The sequence below is a fragment of the Lycium barbarum genome, chromosome 12, assembly GCF_019175385.1.
Source record: "Lycium barbarum isolate Lr01 chromosome 12, ASM1917538v2, whole genome shotgun sequence".
Classification (NCBI taxonomy): domain Eukaryota; kingdom Viridiplantae; phylum Streptophyta; class Magnoliopsida; order Solanales; family Solanaceae; genus Lycium; species Lycium barbarum.
The window spans coordinates 40,021,462-40,043,504 of record NC_083348.1 but is presented as its reverse complement, the minus strand read 5'-3'; the positions used below and the strand labels follow the sequence as shown (position 1 = coordinate 40,043,504).

Below are 22,043 nucleotides of genomic sequence, written 5' to 3'. Positions count from 1 at the left end.
ATTTTCTAGGAAAGAGTAAACTTACTGGGGAAGTCACCGGAAGAATCTTTTCCACTTCCCGTCTTCGATCCGGAAAGTGTGGGGACTATCTGTATACGGTAAAAATCGGGTCAACTTGTGTCCGACGGGATCGGAGTAAAAGATAGGTCCGAGTGGGCATGAACGCGTTCAACTCTGTTTCAACATCGAAGGTATTTTACCGGACACGGTAGACCCGAACCTAAAGAGCATATTCGATATAGGTTCGGATAATCAGTTATGGAGCATGCCACGCGTCATCAAGCCGTTTCGCCATTTGCGTTGACAACAGTACGGGTGTCAGACCGTACGAACCAGCCTTATCCATTTTAGGGTTTTCTAGAAAGGCTTTTTTAGATTGTACTAAGGCCCATTTATTATTACCTATAAATAGAGGGCTATCCCTTTTTTTTTAGGTTAGCTTTTTCACCATTCAACAAATTGGAATCAGCAAAGTGTTATAAATATTTCTTCAAGTATTTTGGCTCGGTTAAAGGAAGCTTGCTCCAAACCGGACCAACTCACAGCATTTGATAACTTTTCTTCTCTAGTCTTCTTTCTATTGTTTTGCTGTCATCTTGCTAATATACATCATTATTTATTCGTTACTATCTTATATTATAATTAAATCTAACCACATATCCTATCCACCACTTACAAATTTAATTGTTACCCGCTATTTTGAGGGTGTAAAATTTAATAGTAAGTTTTCCCGTAAAAAACTAATGCAGTTGTTTTTTTCAAGATACATTTTCTCAAAAGGTAATTCGAACATATAATCTCTTTCAAATTCTTTTTCGGAAATTTTATCCAAGAACTAAATCAAACCAAATTCAAACACCACCTCATTACTATCGATGTCTATGACGCTCTAATTTGATCGAGGCCAAAAGTTTACTTTTGTGAAATATATCTAGGACTAAAACAAATAAGGTTCTAAGTATATTCATGGATATTGTAATGCAATTTTTATACACTACCAGTGCCATTTAATCTTAATGTGTAGAAAGTTGCCTTATATTTTTTTTCGGATCCTCATTTTACTTATTATGAGCAATTACCTATAACTTTTTTTTAAATGTCCTCATATAATGTGAAAACAACTTAGGCTATGGCACAATAAAGTTTCCCCAAAGATCTCTCTAGGTACAAAATCTATGTAGGGACTTAGTAATTCAGTTAGTTGGCTACCTGAACTTTCACCTTGTTGGTGAGGGTTTGAATCCCCACATTGTAATCCCCTCCCCCATTTTTCCTTCCCCTACCCCCTATGTAATAAAAAAAACAATTTAAAAAATAATGGAGGAATTAATTTTCTAATTGTCTATGTATACTTAGACTCTGCGACACGCAACTTTGAATATCACTTCTAGGCAAGAGAAAACGCGTTACATTTAAGTTTATTAAATGCTAGTAGTTCAACAATTATGGTGCTATGAATTAGCGTTGTTGCTTGAAGGACTAAGATAACTCGTGTTTATTTTATGTGGTATATTTTTATTCTGACTTATGATAGACACAGATATAGTATTAGCAGCCTTTAATAAAAATGTGTATTTGGTGAGCTGGTTCTTTCGGTGGTTACAGAGGATTGAAAAAATCACTTTATTTTTGTTTATTTACACATAAGCATTTTCTTATGATAATTTTAAGAGAAATAAATTAAAAAAAGAGAAACCGAGACTATTGTATGGGTTGAAACGCGGGTTTGTCAGGAAAGCCAGTCAAAAGCAGCCATGTGGAGAGTATTGATTTGGCTTGGTCCGGGGCACCCTTTTGTTTTTTTCAAAATCAATTATGCCCATCCGGGATTTTTTTTTAATGAGCAGAAAAGGAAGTAGTCCAAAAGGCCCAACCCATAATCAGGTCAGGCCCAAAAACGAAAATACAAAAAATAAAAATACTATTTGCACAAATCTCCTCTGCGAAAAATTAGGGCTAACTGTCCTCTTTTCTCTCTCTATGCCGGCTCGTCTTCTGCCATTGACATCCTGAGAAAACTCCTCTGATGATGAAAAATTAGCTGATAGAGGATGTGTTCAAGTCGTTGGTGTTGCTCCTGAGCTAAATCCGGTCTCATTTTGTTGCCTGCATCACTGATACGCTCAAATTACACCTATTAATGGTATAACGCGGACGTTGTCAAATATAGTAACTCAACAAGGTTGGGTCGAATCCCACAGGGAATATGGTGTGAAAAAATTACTAAAGTCGTAGGATGTTAAGTTCTAGATCTAATGTCTTAATCCGATGATTTTGGTAAAAGTTAGTTTTTTTCTATAACTAATTGCTATCTACTTGCTTTGGTGGAAATTTATGGTAAAAGAAACTAAGGTTGTGTCCCCGCTAGATAGGGTGTATGATCATGGGTATTGATCTTGATATACTTATAATGGATCATTATATGAATGCACTTAATCTCTATGTGAATCTCTACTATTTCCCAATAAATAAAGATTATGTGTTTATATGATTTTCCCAAATATAAGAAAGTAACCATGAAGAACGATTAATCATGTCAAGTAAATTCTTCTTATTCCTAAGTGAATTTATTAAACAAAGTTTAAAGCTTTGAGTCCTTGTTAGTCATTCTTACCAACCCTAATTATTTTCCCAAATAAATCAAGGTTTATGGCTTTAATCAATGTTTGCAACCATTAATTATGAATGAAGAATGAAGAATAACTAAACCCTAATAATTCATTATGTGTATATCAATCACAAACTCAATCACAAAATACCCATCATTGGGTTCACAACCCTAGTAAGGAAATTTAGCTACTCATGACAAAGAAATAAGAAATTGAAGAATTCATAATTGCTTACTTTTGAATAAAAGAGGAATTGATAATACTTGAATTGACGTTTGAACCTTCAAAAACTAGAGAGTATTTAATGTTCTAAGTCAAGAGACAAAAATATAATAACTGATGACTATTAAAAACCCTACAATGACTATTTATAGGTTTTCAAAACATAAAAGTTACAGATTTGCACTTTGGTCCCGTCGACACGAAATACGGTCCGTAAAGTGAAATACGGACCGTAAATCAGTTTACGACCAAGTCGTCCTTCCAGTTGTGAGCAACTTCCATCTTTTGAAATACGGACCGTAAAGTGGTTTACGGCCCGTAAACTGCCTGGTCGTCTTTCAACTTCCGAAACTCAGACTTTCTGCCAAATGCTCGAATAGTTAAATACGTGTTGAAATACGGACCGTAAAATGAAATACGGTCCGTAAACTGAGTTCGTAAATCACCATGTTCTCAGCCTGCCTTTCTGGTTCTGTTATTCTTTAATACGACCATGGAATACGACCCGTATTTGAGAATACGGACCGTAAACTGAGTTTACGACCTGGTTCTGCACTTTCAACTGTTGTCATGCCAAATCTGTTCCGTCACCTGAAAAACACTAAAAACCACATAAAATCACATAGACTTGCTTAAAAATAAGTAAAACTTATAGCAGAAAAGCATCGATTTGTGGCGTAAAATCACGCCACATCAACACCCCCAACTTAAAGTCTTTGCTTGTCCTCAAGCAAGCCATACAAAACAACGACTCAATCTAACACCTAAATCTCATAGAATAAAAATGTCTACATTGGTTTTGGCTCTGAACTACTGACATGCATATTTTTCTTCAAAGGACCACCCCAACTTTCTATTTTAAAGCAATATACACACTCAAGAACGCTATGACTAACAATGAAGCTTCAATGCATGACATTACATTATCGAGCCTATTATGATGCACACAAACGCTACTTTAGGCGGTCACTTTATTTTTCTCAATTCCCATCCTTATATGCCCTCACATAGACCAAAGAATGTCCCAACACACATATATACAACAGAATGGGACGAAGACGAAAGAGAAGGGAAAAACACTCACACTCACAAAGAAATTCATATCTACACATGCAAATACCATAGGCTTGCCCTTATTTTATCTGTTCTCATCCTAGGATCGTTCGGTTGTGATCACAATAGGACTTGTTCTGGCTTGTAATGTTGGCTTAGGGATGGATAGGATACTTTTTGAATATTAGTGACTCACCTTCCTTGAACACTACAACCTCTCATCACCTTAATTCACCTCTTTTCTTCCAACCCCTTTATTTTCTTTTAAGCTTTCGACCTCGATGTAGTTTTATTCCTACCTAACTTGCAACTCTTTTTGCGTGACAATTTTTTGATTTTATATATATATATATATATATATATATATATATATATATATATATATACATTTTTAATACGAAAATAAAATCTAGACAAAAATACACTTACATAAAACACGAATTTTTTTGCATAATTTGTTGGATCTCAAAACTCCTGCATGTAAGACTCCCTATATGATGAATTCCAGCATATTATGTTGAAGTTCAACTTAAAAGTTAAATTCTAACATATTGTGTTGGAATTTCAAGAAAAATTGTTGGAATTCAAACGGGACACAATTTCATAATTCTGATTTCAAATTTCGTTGGAATTCAAATATAGCGGGCAAAAAAAAGAAGAAACAAAAAGTTCTTTCGTTCTTTTAAGTTGGGGTATTATTGTTGAAATATTACTTCTTCCTGAATGGCGTGTTTTCAAATAACAACTATAAATATGACTAATCGTGAATTTCTTCCGGGAATAAAGTTAATTTACTTGCACCTAATGTTTGCAGTGCACAAGATATGTGCCGTTTAAATACATTTTAAATTTGATGTGTATCATCACTTATTTTGTAATTTTAACGTTATTTATTTATTAGGTACATACAAATAATTTTGAGCAAAAAGTGAGAATAGTTCTGGATAATTCTCCTCAACCTCTTATGTCCACAACAAACGAACAATTTAGCCAGCCCGGATCCACAAGAGGCTTTTACACACTCACTTCATCTTTACTTATTCATTATTCATGTTACACGTTAAGAATTAATAAATAAAATATATATTTTAATATTCATATTAATTGATGTGTATTCTTAATAAAATTGAGAAATAATTTAGAAAAAAGTAATTAATGTTAAGAATAAAATAACAAAAAAAATTATCTTTCTCTTGATAGATAAAAATAAAAATATTTATAATATAATGGATAAGTAAAAGTGAATTAGGGATTAGAAAAGAAAAGGAAAAAAAAGGGCAGAACAAAGAAACGGTATGGCGTGAGTCTAGTAATTTGCCAGGCTGGATGTTGGACGTAGCTGCTATCCAACTAAATCCGCTACAAGTGTCCATCTGTTAAACGTGGACATCTGGGCTTCATTTATTACTCTGGCCCACCTCATTCATTATCTGCTCCTCAAGATGATGCGGCCCATATTTTTACCCAAATTTGATCCGCAGAAAACCTTATATATATTATACTAAGTGGTCGTTTGGTGCATGGCCAAAATTATCACGGGATTCCGGGATTAATTTATTCCATATCTTGAGACTATTTATGGTATAAAATAGCTCAAGGATAAGTGGTATAAGAAGGTATATCCCAGCTTATATCATGAGATACATTTTATACTTTGTTTGGTATAAGGTATAAATTTATCCCAGGATAAATTTATACCTTTTACCAAACATGATGTAAAAAATTAGTGCTGGGATATCCCAGCTTATACCATGTACCAAACGACCCCTAAAATGACAAGATACCCTCCTGTTTGTTTAGGGTCTGTTTGCAAAGCCACCTGGTAATTGGAATTCGTGTAATTACTAGGATAGTAATTACACAGCCTAGTAATTACACAATATAATAATTATTAGTTGCATGAGGCCCGTGCTAAGTCCGGCCCAAACTCATGATACAAAAATAGTAAAATTTAATTTAGAAAATATGACTTATGTCACATTTTTCTATTGCATAATTAAGTTAATCTAGTGAAGTGGTAATCATGTTTTGTTGGTAAGTCTTCATAATTATTAAAGTTTCTTAGTCATATAATTGAACAAATTTTAAAGAACAAATCATTTATGATCGAGGAAGGAAGTTTTGGAAGGAGAATTAGAAAATACAAAGAAACACAAGATTCAATACTCATAAGAAGCAAAACTTTGGAGGTTTAAAACGAATAAAGGGTGTGATCGATATGGAGGAAACCATCTTTTGAAAAATATTTTTCAATTTTCGTATGTTTGGTTGTCAAGTTAAACATTTTCTTTAGAAAAAATAAATTCCTTAAAATAAGAAAAATGATTCTCTAGCGGAAGTAAGAAATTCAAGTTCCACAAGTGGCATTCCACATTCATTGTGTCCTTCCAGCCCTCTAATACACTTCATTTTCATCCCCACCACTCACACACCCATCTGCCATAGTACTTGTCTAAATTATATACAAATGATTTTAAGATAATATTTTTTGCTTACGTATCAAATAAAAGAAAATAGCCAAAAGCACCCTTATTTTCCTGGAAAATATTTTTAAAATAATAATTTTTCGTAATTGTGAATGAAACAGTGACTCCAAAGTTGCATAATTTTATCAAAATGTATAATAACAAATAATGTACTCCCTTCGTTTTATTTACTTCGCTCTTGTTGACATGACACTTCCCTTAAGAAGCTATTTATTAGGGGTTTATTTTATTAAATTATCCTTATTAATCATGCTTTGAAAATAGACGTTCAATTACTATTACTCTATATAGTTACTTATGATAAGGATAATATTCAAAGAAAACAATGAATTTGCCTTGATTTGCTGATAAGTAAAAAGGAAAATCTACTTTTTATATAAGAGTCAAGTAAAATGAAACAGATGGAGTAAAAGGTACACTCTCGATTCCTTTTTTACTTGTCTCTTGTTGACTTTGCACTTCCCTTAATAAATTATTTATTAGGAGTAAAATATACTAAATTACCCTTATTTATTATGCTTTGAAAATTTAAGTTTGACTACTAATATTTTATGTAGTTACTTAATGATAAGAGTAATATAGGAAGAAATTAATAAATCTTTCGTGATTTAGTAAAAAGAAAAAGTCATTTTAGTATAAGAAAAATGTAAAAAAGAAACGGAAAGAGTAATCTAATAAGGGACAAGAAAATCCACAAACAATTACTATATATAGTGCCAATATAGTCAAATAATAAAGGCCCATGACTACTAATACTTTATGTAGTTACTTAATGATAAAAATTACTATAGAAAGAAATTAATAGATCTTTCGTGATTTACTAAAATAAATAAGTAACAAGAAAAACTCATTTTTAGTATAAAAAATAAGTAAAAAGAAACGGAAAGAGTAATCTAATACTCCATCCGGATAAAAAAAGTGTCCACTTAGCCTTTTTTTCTTGGGTAAAAAAAAAGTGTCAACTTATAAAATCAAGAAACAATTAACCTTTTCTTTTCGGATTCACCCCTATTAAGTGTTATGTGATCAAATCCCTATGCCTATTTAATTAAGGATAGTCTAGTCAATTTACACTTTTTTTTTTCTTGGAATGAGTAGTTTCTTAAGGGATGTGCAAATAGCTAAGTGGACTCTTTTTTTAATCCGGAGGAAGTAAGGGATAAGAAGAAATCCACAAAAAAATACTATATATAGTATCAATATAGTCAAATAACAAAGGTCTAAGTGGAAATAGTCATAACAAAATTAATGAGGTCAAAAATGTAGGAAAAAAGTCATAGCCACGTGTCACAATCTCATTGGATCAAAGAGTATGAGAGGACTACAAAACTTCATTATTCTCTCTTATAAGTAGTTATAATCTGTTTGTTTGTCATAACGTAATTCAGTGTAATTACAAGCATATTGTTTGGTTGTACATGTGTAATTACACAGTTAGATTAGTTTAAAAATAAAAATTAATACTTGACAAATATGTGCCTTTATAAATGATATATTAAATTAGGTACTTAAGATAAATATTATTGTTAGGGTTTTGTCCTGATTTTCTTACCATATTTGAGTTTTACTTTTCAAAGTCAAAGTATAACCATAATTGTTTTACTTTTCCTTAAAAGAAAATATAATTCTCTTCTATATTTGGCTAGTCCTTTTGTTGGAAGAAAAGGTTTTAGACCTCTATGTATTGAAAAATTTCTCTCATGCAATACAGAAAAAGCATTCATAATGTAGTCTCTAAAGGAGTCTTGTTTAGGGGAGATTTTTCTCTCATAGTTTTTATGCTTTCTTTTATATTAGTTTTTTATGTAGGTCAATTGACCAAATAATATCAAAGTACTATGCATCTTTAGTATACCTTTCTTTGTCCTCTGATTTATCGTCGTTCAAGATTTGCAATTATTAGCTTCCGCATGACGCCATGTTATTTCGATCCTAACAATTGTTTCTTGAAAATATATTAATTAATAATCACATATTTGTAAATAATATTATAAAATAATTGTATATATTTTTCAAATTAATAATGTTTTAATCTAATTAATTATAAAAATTAAAAGCACACATTTTGTAAGAACATCATGGGCTAGATGTTTGACAAAAAGATTAATATTTATACATATAATGTCATAACATTATTCAAATGTTTGACAAAAAATAATAATATATCAATTGTAAGTGAAAATTGAACAACATGCAATGCAAAACAACAAGTGAATAGTATTAAATCAAATAAATTGAAATCGAAAAAATAACCTAAATTCAAAATCCAAAAAAAAAGTTTAACATGATACCATAAAATAAGTTCCAAATATAATTCAAAAGAAAGTGAAAACATATATAAGTCTATAACCTCATTCAACAACGGAATTCTACGTTGATAACATCACTCGTTATATGTTAAGTTTATTAATGACTCATTCTTTCTAATATTAGGAAGTGTAATTTCAAAAACTAGAATAATAATGTAGTCATGCTAAATGAAGAAAATAAGAAACAAATCTAAAAAATATGAGCAATTATATGGAATCACAAGGAGTAAATGTTGGGAAATGAGAAGAAAGAAAATGAAAGATAAATAATTTATTACTTTATTGTTAGTGGATAAAGTTTAGTTACTGTACGTTAATTAACCCAAATTTATGTCTAATTTCTTTAAAAAATATTTTTAAATCATCTTCTTAAACTTCGATTATTCAACTACAAATATTTTTATTTTTATCATTTCGACCAAATATTTTCCAAATGCTTACTTAATTCTTTAAATTTTATATTGGTTGCTAATGAGAATTATATTTTATACATTGACACATTAAAAAATTGAAATTATTTTCAAAAGAGATATAATTATTTCAATCTAAAAACAATATAGTATTAGAATTGGACATGTAGGGTGTGTTTGGTACGAACGAAAAATGCTTTCCACTAAAATAAGTAGTTTTCTTATTTATTGTTTTGTATATGATAAGTATAAAGAAAATATCGTCCCAAAACATCTATATTTATCTATATATAATATAAAGTTAAGCATAGACAAGATGATGAAGCACCTCTCTATGACTAGCATTCCTATTTATATTTTTTTTTTTTTTCATTTAAGTACTATGTTAAAAATAACTAAAGAGTTACTACTTTAAATCTCTTAATTATGTTAAATGTGCTACAAATTACTTTCTCAATACATTTATAAGAAAAACGCTCAGATTATGGTATTCAAAATAAATACAATTAATGAACATCTTCCCTTATCATATGAACGTATTGCCATTACTCCACACGTCAACCCAAAAGACACATTAAATTCGCTTAATTACTCCTTAATTCCTCATTCCTCTTTCTTAGATTTATATTTCACATATGGCTGATTTCTTTTACTAAAATTTTGCTTCCTCCTGAAAGTTTATGTCACGACCCGACTAGGAGCCGCGATGGGTATCCGGGGCTAACCACCGAGCACCGCTCGCTCTACTACTTATCATACTTATTTAACACTCTTTTATCAAATTTATACTCAAATCGTGAGAAAATCATATTTACTTTGAAACATAAATACTTTTATATACATAAGCCTTTCGGCCATCAAAATAATACATATACATAGTAGCAATCTCGTGAGACCATCTAACCCACACTGCGTATCTACGAGCCTCTACTGGAGTGCTAGACATAAGGACGGGACAAGACCCCGTCATGCCCAAAATATACATGTACACAAAAGAATAATCATAAGCACATCCGGACAATGGAATGCTCTCAAATCAGTTGCTAGCTCCTATGAGTCTGGATCAGGATCACCCTCCTGTCTACCTGTGAGCATGAACACAGCGTCTAAAGCAAATGGACGTCAGTACGAACATTGTACTGAGTATGAGAGGCATAAACAATAATGAAACATCAATGAAATGAGGAGGCATCAAATGAGGAGCAATCTGTAACTGACTGTGAATCATAAAAGAAATAGATCGTGCTATCTTACTCATACTCGTCATCATATCATATATGCATAAATGTATAAGTATAAGCTGACCGTCCATATAGGTACGGTGTGATAATGTATAAGCTGCCCGTCTATATAGGTACGGTGTGATAATAATTAACCTGCGTCTAGGCCTCTCGCGTCCGGGGTATAAGCTGCCCACTATAGTGGTATGTATATCTGCCCGACCATATAGGTACGGTGTAATATCATCATCATATGCTCATCATAATATGCTCATTATAATCTACTCATCATAGTATGCTCATCACCATACATGCATGAAGACTCAAGGGCAACTATACTTTATTGGGGTGACGTAAGGTCGTGATCCCTAGATTCCATTATGGAGCATTCACAAACAGCCTGCCTCACCTTGAGGGAAGTAATACGTAAGGTGAGTGTGTACAAAGCATAACATCATCGACTTTATGGTACTCTGCCTCACCTTGAAGGGACAATACATAAGGTTAGTGTCTACCATACATAACATACTTAACTTAATGGTATTCTGCCTCACCTCGAAGGGAATAATGGATAAGGTGAGTGTCTACAACATACGACATCATTAGCGTTATAGGAACGTCATAACATGAGCTCTAGAGTCTTTAGACTCAAGCTTATCATTATTGGACTCATAACATATCTCTCATCTCATATAGCTATTCATGATCATAGACTCTTGACTTTCCCGGATATATAGAGAATTTATGGAGAGAAAGGAGAATCGTACCATCGGATTCATGCCATAGAAAGAAAGGACTAACCTCACATACCTTTTACGTTTAGCTAATCTATCGCTTGCTTGTTCTCCTTCGATATCCACGTTTCTACCTTCAAGAGGATTCGCATTAACGTTAGTTAATCGACCATAAGAACGTGTCACTACTTCTAGGGAAAATTGGGCAACATTTCCTTTGTCTATACTACTTTTCCCATATTCTATATCCACTCCCAAATGTTCATATCAACATTCACAATATCGCAAACAACAATCATCATTTATCTACATTTACCACAATTCACCATTTCCCTTCAATTTCTCCACAATTATGGTTATAGCTCATTATCGCGTTTTCTCATATATAATACTTATTCCATGGTCTAAATGTCATTTATAACATATTCACAATCACAACATACCAACATTCATGATTCATCTCAACCACTATTCAACAATGACACTATTCACTCATTTATGACCCAATTTCTATGTCTTTCTACAATTCAAGTGTCTTAGCCTTCCAATACCTTAAACAACATGGTATGGTCATGAAACTTACCTTGGTGATGGATGAACAAGCCTTGAATGGAAATGCGCTTCTAGCACCAAAACCCTATTTCACTTCCCTTGGGTTTTCTTGAAGTTGATGAACTTTTACTAAGTTTCGCACACTTGTTTTCATGGATTTGAAGTGGTTGATCTTGGCTTTCCTTTGATTTCTTGTGGATGAAGAGTGGAGAGAATATTCTAGAGGTTTCTATGACCAAAAATGGTGAAAATATGATTTTTGGGTCGAGTTTGATCTATATATAGTGGTCCAGAAAATTCTGGACCGACACAACATGCGGCAAGCTTTGCTAGACGCAAAGCGTGCTTTGTGAGCCGCATGTTGTGTCGCAGACCGCGCACAACACCAATTTTCACTGTCACACTTTGTTGTGCAACTGCGTGGCCGCAAAGCGTGTTTGCTGCTCGCATGTTGCGCTGCAAAGTGCGCCATAATGTGACATTTTACCCAACTTCCACTGAAACTTAACTCCAATGATCCGACGAGTCTTAAACCTTCCCGAGGCTTACTAAACATGGTTTTTCTCCATTATATACCCAAGATGGACATATCTATCCCCATGACCTCAAAAAATTTATCCTACTTCCCAAGGCTAGGACAATTAGCATTCGGCGAAACTCAACATATGGAAATGAGAGGTGTAACAGTTTACTTCTATATTCCTATTACGTACATAGTGACCGAGTAGCAAAATTTGGAGAATTTGTTATGGTATGTTCAAGTCTGCCTGGCTTTCTACTTATCGCATGTTCTTTTATGTTATCTCAAAACTTGGATATTTGTTTGTTCTTTATACATGTCTTATTTTTAGATGGTGTATACTTTTATTTTTGTATGTAGTGTTATATGTGATTCAATGTGTTATCTTTGTTCAGCCCTGATTTCCTCTCATACAGTTGCATAGATATAGAGCGCGTAACAGAAAAGTTGTACGCAGTGCATTGAAATATAGTTTGATCTTCCAGATCCCTTTGATTCATCCACCTTATTGGCACGGAGGGCTTATCATGGGCTTAATCTCTACGATTCCGGATACTACACTCACCCTATATCTATTGGCTTTGCTAAAGCACCCATGAAAATGGTCATTCACTTTCCAAACATAAACATAATTTATTTTGATTCCCATGCAAGCTTTTCACACGAGATAGGAGATGAGTGGGAATCAGTGTTTAAGCAACTATGTTGTTGTGCAGAAAATGGTTTGCCAATTTTCAAAAAAAGAAATTAGTGTTTTTTCGAAGTTTCACGGCTATATCAAATATGTATATCTCATAAGGAGATTAATTAAGATAAATTAATTAGAAAATGAAGAGTTGTGAAGACAATCAATAATTGCAAGGGATGACTAAAATCTAATAACAAAAGGGTCATTGACATAACTAAATGGACAGATTCTTAGAAAGTTAAAGCCAATTAATGTGATTATCCTAGAAAGTGGACGATTAATTCTTTTGCTCATTCTAAGTTGCATATTTTGTCCATTAGTTTATTTTTATTATTGGGTTTCCTTTTATATTTTATTTTTACTTCTTTTATCAAATTGAAGTGTTTTTCCATTTAATACAATATCGTCATTAGTCTGCGCTAAATTTGTGGCAAAAGGTTGAGCACCACCAAAGCACATGAGGAAAATTGCTGGAATGATCAAGTTAACATTTTTCATTTGTTTTAACATGATAGGATTTAGGTATTCCGACTTTCAGAGTGCATGGATTTTCAAAAGAATATTTGGAGAATTTATCACGAGCTATTTAGTGGATGTGTACGCTGTATTTGTCGTATTTATCGTGTTCTTATTATCAGAAGATTGGAAAGAATTTCATTCACTAAGATTACATGAATCAAAGCTAGCAGTCTAGAATTCCTAGATCTTTAGTGTGATATATATATAATTTTTTTGAGTTAATATCACGTGGGTAAGAACACATATAAAAAAAAATTATATGCATTTACATGAATAATTTAATAATTTTGTATAAATTTTATTTCTAAATTCAATAATATTTTACTGGATATGTTGTTGTTGTAACTTCACGTAGCGCGGATAGATTTACTAGTTTGTATATAATCTAGGCTAACATAAAGTAATCACACAATGAAGTCAAGAGGATTCAACATTTACTATTCAATTTGTAGAAGAATATATTTGACAAATTGAATACAACAGCAACACAACATACCCAGTAATCTTACAAGTGGGGTCTGGGGAGGGTAGGATGTACGCATTTGTGGGGTAGAGAGGTTGTTTCCGATAGACCCTCGCTTCAAAAGAAAATAGACAGAAAAATAGCAAGAGACAAACAAATGCAGTAACAGATAGTAATACAAATCGAGAATAAGAGACTACATGATAACTGATTACTACTATTAAAGATAAAAGAAAAGAGAAGAATAAGTACTGCACTCCAGATACAACCCCCCCCCCCCCCCTCCCCCACCCTTTAGCTACCTACTACCTCCCTCTCCCTCCCTATAGCTACCTACTATTCTTATACCCTAATCCTGGACCTCATATCTTCCTATCTGAGGTCATGTCCTCAGTCAGCCGAGGTGTCATGTCCTGTCTAATCACCTCCCCCAGTACATATTGAATAGTAAATTGAATTTTCGCAGCACGTAAAAAAAAATACGTATATACGAAAGGCACTCAAAATTACAAATTGAATAGTAGATCATGAAAATGTTGCCGTTGACTATTTTGTTTTTTGGTGGAATCTCTGACCAAAATCGGTATTTTTTTTTTTTGGTTTTCCACCAGGTGTTCGGTATACGCATTGGAGCCCGATTATATCCGAATTTACGTCGCATAGGGTCTATTCGGAAGAAGCACTCCCTGCCAAGGATTTTTTCATACACAAGGTTCGACCTCTGGTTAGGGGAGGAACAACTCGTCCGTTGCACGACATCCTTTAGTGATAACATGTTCTCTTTGATCGTTTTCTTTTTTCTTTGATTTCTCTCAGCCGGGGGAGGGGTGGTGTGGGGTATGGATGGTCTAGAGGTCTTATATTGATATGCCAGCTTATTGGACCTTGGTGAAATGTCAATAGAAGCGGAGTCAAAATTTAAAGTTTATAGGTTTTGAATTCTATTGTTTTTAAGTTACTAAATTTTAAATTAATAATTTATACATATCTAGTAAACTTTGAAAACAAATATAGAATTTAAATCAAAATTATTGAATTCAACCAAACCCGCAGCGGATACTCTCCCTCCTCCACCTCTGAATGTCAAGGTATAATGATGGAAGCAGTTAAAACTAGAGTAAATGGTACAACTGTATGAGAGGTGGATACATGGTTTAAAATGGATTGAATCGAATTTTAAATTTTTTTGCACTAAATTTACTATACTTTTGAATGTACGTTCAAAATCTAATTATATATTATTGAAAAGCTATATTTTTTAATATATAAATTTAGGCTTTGTGTCTAAAAGTTGAATTAGTTGAACCCATAATTCAAAATTAAGATATATACATTCGCCACTTGTTGCGTCCGTTAGAAGTTCTATTTTAAAAAGAATCGATTTTTTGAAACCGTCAAATAAATTTTCTTTATTGCTTTGCCAATTATAAGTATAAAATCTTAGCTTAAAAGATATATATTCAACTACTCATATGTGAAAATCAATCTATCAATATCAATCAATCAATCTGTATAAATATATAAAGCAGGGCATAGGCCCTGCTTATGTGGCAGGCCTCACAGTCCAGGAAAATTATTTTTCTATTTTTTCAGATTTTTGCCATTTTACTCAAATATTGCCTTCTTAAAATTAATTAATATTTTCCCATCAAAACCGCTCCCTAATTGCAACTGTAACGGTTCACTCATTCTTTCCAACTCCCCGCGCCTCTTTGTCTTACAAACTACACCTCTTATTTTGACGTGTCCTCTTAATTAGGGTTCTGCTTCATCTCTTTTTACAATGAAATTCAACTATCGAGTACAGAGAAGAAACCAGACGAACTTCTTGACCCAGTTGATCAAAGGCTGCACAGATTTCAGTGAAAACACAAAGGTAATAAGTGAATTCTTTGGATCAATTTTCAAAATCTTTTCTAAAATTGACCAGAAGTTTTGATTCGTTACACCTGTGGAAAATTCCCTTCTCCAATTCCCACTGTTGAAAATTTACACTCTAAAGTTTGCATAATGGGTGTCGAAGAAGTTGATTTATTATTCGTCTCTTTTACATCTCTATTTGAGTATTCGTGAAGATGATTAATGCCGTAATTGCCAATTTTACATTGATTTTTTTTCTTGCAGATGTGATGATACGTGGTGCACATCTTTCCCCTTTTCTTAACTTTAAGGTAGTACTAAATTTATCCTCAACTAATCAGTTGATATTTTTTTTGTATATACAAATTGAGAATTCACCTGTTTCTTTCAATTTATTTTGCGCCTCTTATGTGCTATTTGTTGGTGTACTGGGATTAACTCTGTATTTGTCTATTATGTTAAACTACAGATGGTGTTTTCCCCCCAGTTTTGGGTTTACTTGCATTGTGGGTAAAATATACTCCTATTTTAATTTGTTGATTTAATAGTGTCTTACTTTATCAGTCTACCAGCGAGTTAGCTAATTTAGTATAACCAGTCTATATCAATGCATTAGAAATTGGCAAAAAAATAAATTATTTTGGTATTTCTAAATTTAGTATTGTTTGAAGAATTTGCGTTTTAGTTTTGAGAACGTGTCTCTTAATTCTATTTTTTTTTATCTTGCAGTATTGAATATGAAAACCCCATTGCACGAATTGTTAGCTTTTATGGGATTTTGTTTAAGTTTTCACTATAAAGGTTGATGGTTATCTCCGTTGGTTCAATTGTTGCTTAGTACATCTAATTCTAAACAAAAAAGACATGCATATGACGTAGTGCAAGGGTCTGCAAGCAATTTCCTCTTTTTTTTTTTTCATTGAACCCTCTTTTCGGAAATGAATTTAGTTAAAAAAAACTCTTTTCAAAATAAAAGTGTAAATATCTTATCATAGTTGCGTAATTAATAACAATCAACAACGTTGTTAAGAATGAAAGGTTCGTACAATGGTTATTCTTCTTCAAAACAATAGTTTTGTTCTTAAGTCCAGGAAAAAAGGCCTTTTAAAAGTTGAACAATTATTCTTCTTCAAAAACTATAACTTTTTCTAAGTTACAGGAAAAAGAGCCTTTTGAAGTTGAATTTTCATTTTTTTTTTTGGGGGCTTTTATTCCTTTAAGCCAAGAGTGTTTAGATACAACTCTAATTACATTTCAGTTCTTTTCTCCCTTCCTCTATATAATAAAGTTCTTAGACATTTCAAGCTAAGTTTGAATAACAAAAGTCGAATTAATTCTGATAGCTTATAACTTTGTGTTCATGTTACTGTGTAGACAAGATTCAAAAAAACTGAATTGCTTTCTTTCTCCATAGAGGGGCTCTATATAAAGTGTTTTTTTTTTCTTTCTAGGTATCCATTGTTTATTTTCTATTTATTCTGCTTGGTGCCTCCTCTTCAGATTTGGTCATCTAATTAACATTATGCATGACATAGAGTAGTACTATGCTCATTTGCTCTTTCAGTGATTTAGGGGAGAACTATTTTCCTCTTCAGATTTGGTCATCTAATTAACATTATGCATGACATAGAGTAGTACTATGCTCATTTGCTCTTTCAGTGATTTAGGGGAGAACTATTTTTATTGTCTGCTGCATTTTGTTATATTCTAATTTTAGGGGTTTTGTATTACATGTATGGCGCATTGATTATCTATTGTTTGGTATATTGAATAATTATAAGCAGAGAAGAAATGGTCAGAAGAAGCCAACGTCGAATAACTCTTCCCACAAAGAAGAAGGCGAAGGCTGTGAAGAAGCTCCCCGTTCCTATTTTTAGACTACTATATGTTAATTTTCCATTAAGTGAACTTTCAAATAATATGTATGCTAACTATGAGAGTATAGATAATACCGATCTTTTACCTTTCAAGAAAAAAATATAGCAGTTTGTACTCTAAAGGTTAACTGAAAGTGATTTCTTTAATTCTATAACTACTGAAAATATATAAATTTACGGATGTTGATTGATATGTAGGATACGTGGTTTTTGCAGGTTGAATCCTGAGGAAATATTGGCTGAAGCAGAATTCCTACAAGCTTTCATTGTTATATTTGGAGGTTTGACTTTCATTGCAACTTCTTATAGATGACATATTAATTTGTATACACTATCATCAAAAATATAAAAGATGAATGTATCACTATTAATGTATTTTTACCGGTTGTAATATGCTAATATTCTATTTACCTATTAAATGCATATATATTCAAAGAGAAAGCCTGGCAGTCTATACCTTACAACCATTTTAGTTATAGATGGCCTCCAAGTAACTTTGATTTTCTGTAGTAAATTTGGAAAGCATATAGGAAATGACATCAATTAGTCCCCATATCCTTTTGTTATGTCTAAATCTAGGATCTAGATTTTGCAAACATATTTACGGCTTTTCTTGGTTTAAATATTTTAAAAGTGAATTTTGTCTTTGGTATTTATTTGACTAACACACATCATCTTCATTGTGAAGAAAAATGATGAAATTTCTACCTTTTATGCAACAGTTACATTCATCGGCTACAGTGATCTGGTGAAATGTGCTTCCATCTAGGTACATGGAGAATGGAATTCTTAAGGATCATCTTATGGATCAGACGTTCTGAATCTGGATTGGACATAAGGGCATGAAATTTGCATAGGATCAACAAAAGTACTTTACTATCTTCATACTGGTTTTCATAAGGCAATTATCCACTGATATGTCAAGTCGTTGAACATACTTCTTGACGAAAATCTCTGGGCTAAAGTTTCGGATTTTGAATTATAAAAAATTGGTCCGGAAATTGATGAAACACATGTTAGTATTGCAGTGAAAGAAAGTTTCAGATATCTTTATCAGGAGTATTTGACAAGGCAACAAAATGTATATATATATATATATATAGACTGGGAATAGCACAGGCTGAGTTGGCACCTCTCTAAGGCCTGGATTCCTATTTATCTTTTTTGTGGTTTTTTTTGCATTTTCCCTTAAATATTTCATTCTCCTTAATACACACCAAAGGTCAACAGTCACGACTAATTAAAGCCACTAACAGTCATTTCAGTCCCCTAATCCATCAATTGGAAAACCCAAAGACCTCTTTAACTTGCCTGCATTTCCAACACAACGACGAAGAAGAAATCAATGGTTCTGCAAAAGTTCTTTCCATTCTCTCTCGGTCGAAGCCGCTGCAAGAGTTTTCTCTCCACTGATACGCAAATAGTGTCATCCCCGTGTCCTAATCTAATAGAAAGAAAGTTTTTCTCTTTAACCTTCTTGGTTCATCTTCTTTGAATAGTTATATACTCCATTGGTTGCGCCAAATAAGTGACTAATTTAGATTCACTTAGTTGATCTTGAATTTGGTAACTTCTACTTTTAATTCGATCAAGAACTAACAAGTGTATTACTTAGAATTCCTGGAATCTGATATTCTCACTTTGTGTTTCTCTTTTTTGACTTTGAAAAGTGGTTAATTTATGGGAATAATTGCAGGTATCATAGACATCTTTGTAATTTCGTTGCAAGTTTTTACACTTGAAGATTGGAGTTTACTTCCTCGGTCCGGTTGTTATATTATTAGCTTTTAAATTGCATTCATATGATCCAATGCAAGGTTGTGCAAATAATTTCTTGTTTTTTAAGTTTTTTATCCTTCTTTCTTCTCTTTTCTCTTTGCATAGTGTCAGTTTGTATTTTTGTATTGTTTAATGTTCTTATTTCATTTTCTTGGCAGAAAGTTGAAATAAAATATAATGAAATGTTAACTGAACTTAGAATTGGATCTGCGCGAGAACCCAGTATATGATTTGGGAGTTAGAGTTCAAACTCCCAAAAATATGAGGAAAACGATGTTTACGGGCAATTATTACACAACTTAATAATTCAAGGTTTATTGGTAGAACCTTTCAACTTCTTAATATTATTCAGCCTATTTGAACTATTTTAGGGAAATTATTGTTTGCTGGGCAGCTTGGGCTATTATTTTCATTCATTTATAGTATGAGAAAATAAAAGTAGGAGTTACAGTGATCCACATAAATACATAGATGAATATGGTCCTTTTTAATTCAGTAATGCCTTTGTACTTTAGCCTGTATATGCACATTTATGTGGCTCACTGATAAATTATGAGTTCACTTTTTCTCCCCTGTGTCAAGTTTAGATATTCTTTAAGATTTGGTTAGCATGATCTGATGCTCCTTTCTCAAAATATCCTCCAATTCAATGAAGGTACATTAATTAGGATAGCTACAACCACATTTTTGTTTCTGGTGGAGCCACTTTAAAGTTTAATCATACTTACATTACATATTTTATATTTCTCAGCTGTTGCTAATGATATTGCAAGATGCAACTCCCAACCTTGATTACGATAGACTATGAGAGGAACAAAGCATTCTCTAAGGCACTTTTTAAATACTTGACTCTTGACTGATAATGTTGTTGACGTTAGTGTTTCCATTACTTTTACTCCTTGCTTCAATTTTGTTGCTTGTGGAAATCCTAGCATTTATCAGAGAGTTTAATTAAGTATTCAACTGCTATTCGACGGTTCATCTAATAGAAAAATTTTCCATTTGATATGTGTTACTTTCTGATGTTTTTTGTCGAATACTTCAGCAAAAGAAGGCATAGGATGACTACAATGTTATGAGATGCGGTTAAACAGAGGTTATTTTCATACTTCTTAAATTTCTTTGCATTGTGCTTATGGAGTTGTAATAGAACATCAGAACGATCACCTCCAAGAAGTAAATTGCCAAATTTACAGCTACCGATGAAGTTTCATGGCCATGTGAAGAGCAAAATTAGTAGCTAATCAAGAATTTTGATTTTTTCATAACCCTTCCAAGTAGTAAGTCGCTTTATTTCCTTTCATTCCTACAGAATGCATCTGCTGACTATTGTTTGCTATCCAGACAAATTTGACTTGTGTAATTTTTTTTATACCCACAAGTTTGGACTCCCGGGACAAAGATTAAAGATACATTCTCTTTCTAATTAAAGGGGGGAAAAGCACGAAGTTGGGCTTCATTGGAAGAGTTTACCTTGAAATGTGATCCTACATTAACTCTTCAACAATAGTCGTAGGCTGAGTAAGGTTTCAAATAGACCATGGTTTCACCAAGAAAAGGCCAAACCACGATGCCGGGGGGAAGATTTAGGATATTCTGTTGAATAAGTACAACGAAGATTGGGAAAACAAGAATAGCAAGAGATTCAGACATGGGGACCGACTAATGACATCACTAGCTCGATGTATCCTTTCTTCCTCTCTGTTGCTGGAGCAGATAGGGAATGAGATAAAAGTTATAGCAAGTTAATATGTAGTTTAAGTATCTTCCTGTTGTAGTCAATTTGAAACTAAAGTTGAACAAGAATTGTGTTTTAGAGCAAATTACAAACATGCAAGTACTTTTAAGACATCAAACATAGGATGCCAAATTTCGAAAAAGTATCGCCTTAGATCTGTTATACAAATTGCATTTCTTTTTAACAGGATTTGCCAAATTGTTTTAAGTTAAACATCTTATAATATGACATGAAAGCGTTGTAGACTATTTATGGGAAATGCCTACATTGAGAATTTTGGAGCTAATTATTGGACCAACAGACTGAAGATCATACTTAACATGACATCACTTGATGTTTAATTTTATGACCGCGCGAAGCGCGGACAAATTTACTAGTATATAATATAAAGCTAAGTATAAAGAAGGTGATGTGACACCTCTCTATGACCAGCATTTGTATTTTTCTTTTTTCTTAGATTTTTGGCACCTTTTTCTTCATATTTCATCAATATATAATATAAAGCTAAGTATAAAGAAGGTGATGTGACATCTCTCTATGACCGGCAGTTGCATTTTTCTTTTTTCTCAGATTTTTGACACTTTTTTCCTTCATTTTTCTATACCCACTTACATGAAATAAATCCCAATTCTCATTTCTTAATTATTGCATCACAGTGGTGGTTCCGTATATTGCTCTGAAACGTTGCTTTGAAATTAAATTTTAAAGCACTCTTAAATAACTTATAAATGGGTGCTTAAATAACATGTAATAGTGGCATTAAATATGAGTGCTTTAAATAATTAAATGAGTGGTTTATTTTCCTCCTCCAATGTAATCTGTACATATTCCAAACATCATACTATTAATAGAGGCTAAGGATATCTTCAGAAATCAAATTTTGCATTTAGCGTTTTCTATTTATCATTTATGCCGCAATCATTTACCCAGTAATATTTTTGCTTTCTCAATTTGAAATTTTTATATATATTTTCTCCTTGACATGTTTTAGCACCTTGATAAAT

The 22,043-nt window shown here is 32.6% G+C and overlaps 1 long non-coding RNA gene across 1 annotated transcript; it reads left to right on the top strand.

Annotated features, from left to right (window-relative positions):
* Positions 1 to 15,475: 15,475 nt before the first annotated feature.
* On the top strand, positions 15,476 to 20,645 carry LOC132622956 (uncharacterized). Its single transcript, XR_009576050.1, has 4 exons — positions 15,476 to 15,661; positions 15,910 to 15,956; positions 17,739 to 17,803; positions 18,245 to 20,645. It is a non-coding gene; the product is annotated as an uncharacterized LOC132622956 (long non-coding RNA).
* Positions 20,646 to 22,043: the final 1,398 nt, after the last annotated feature.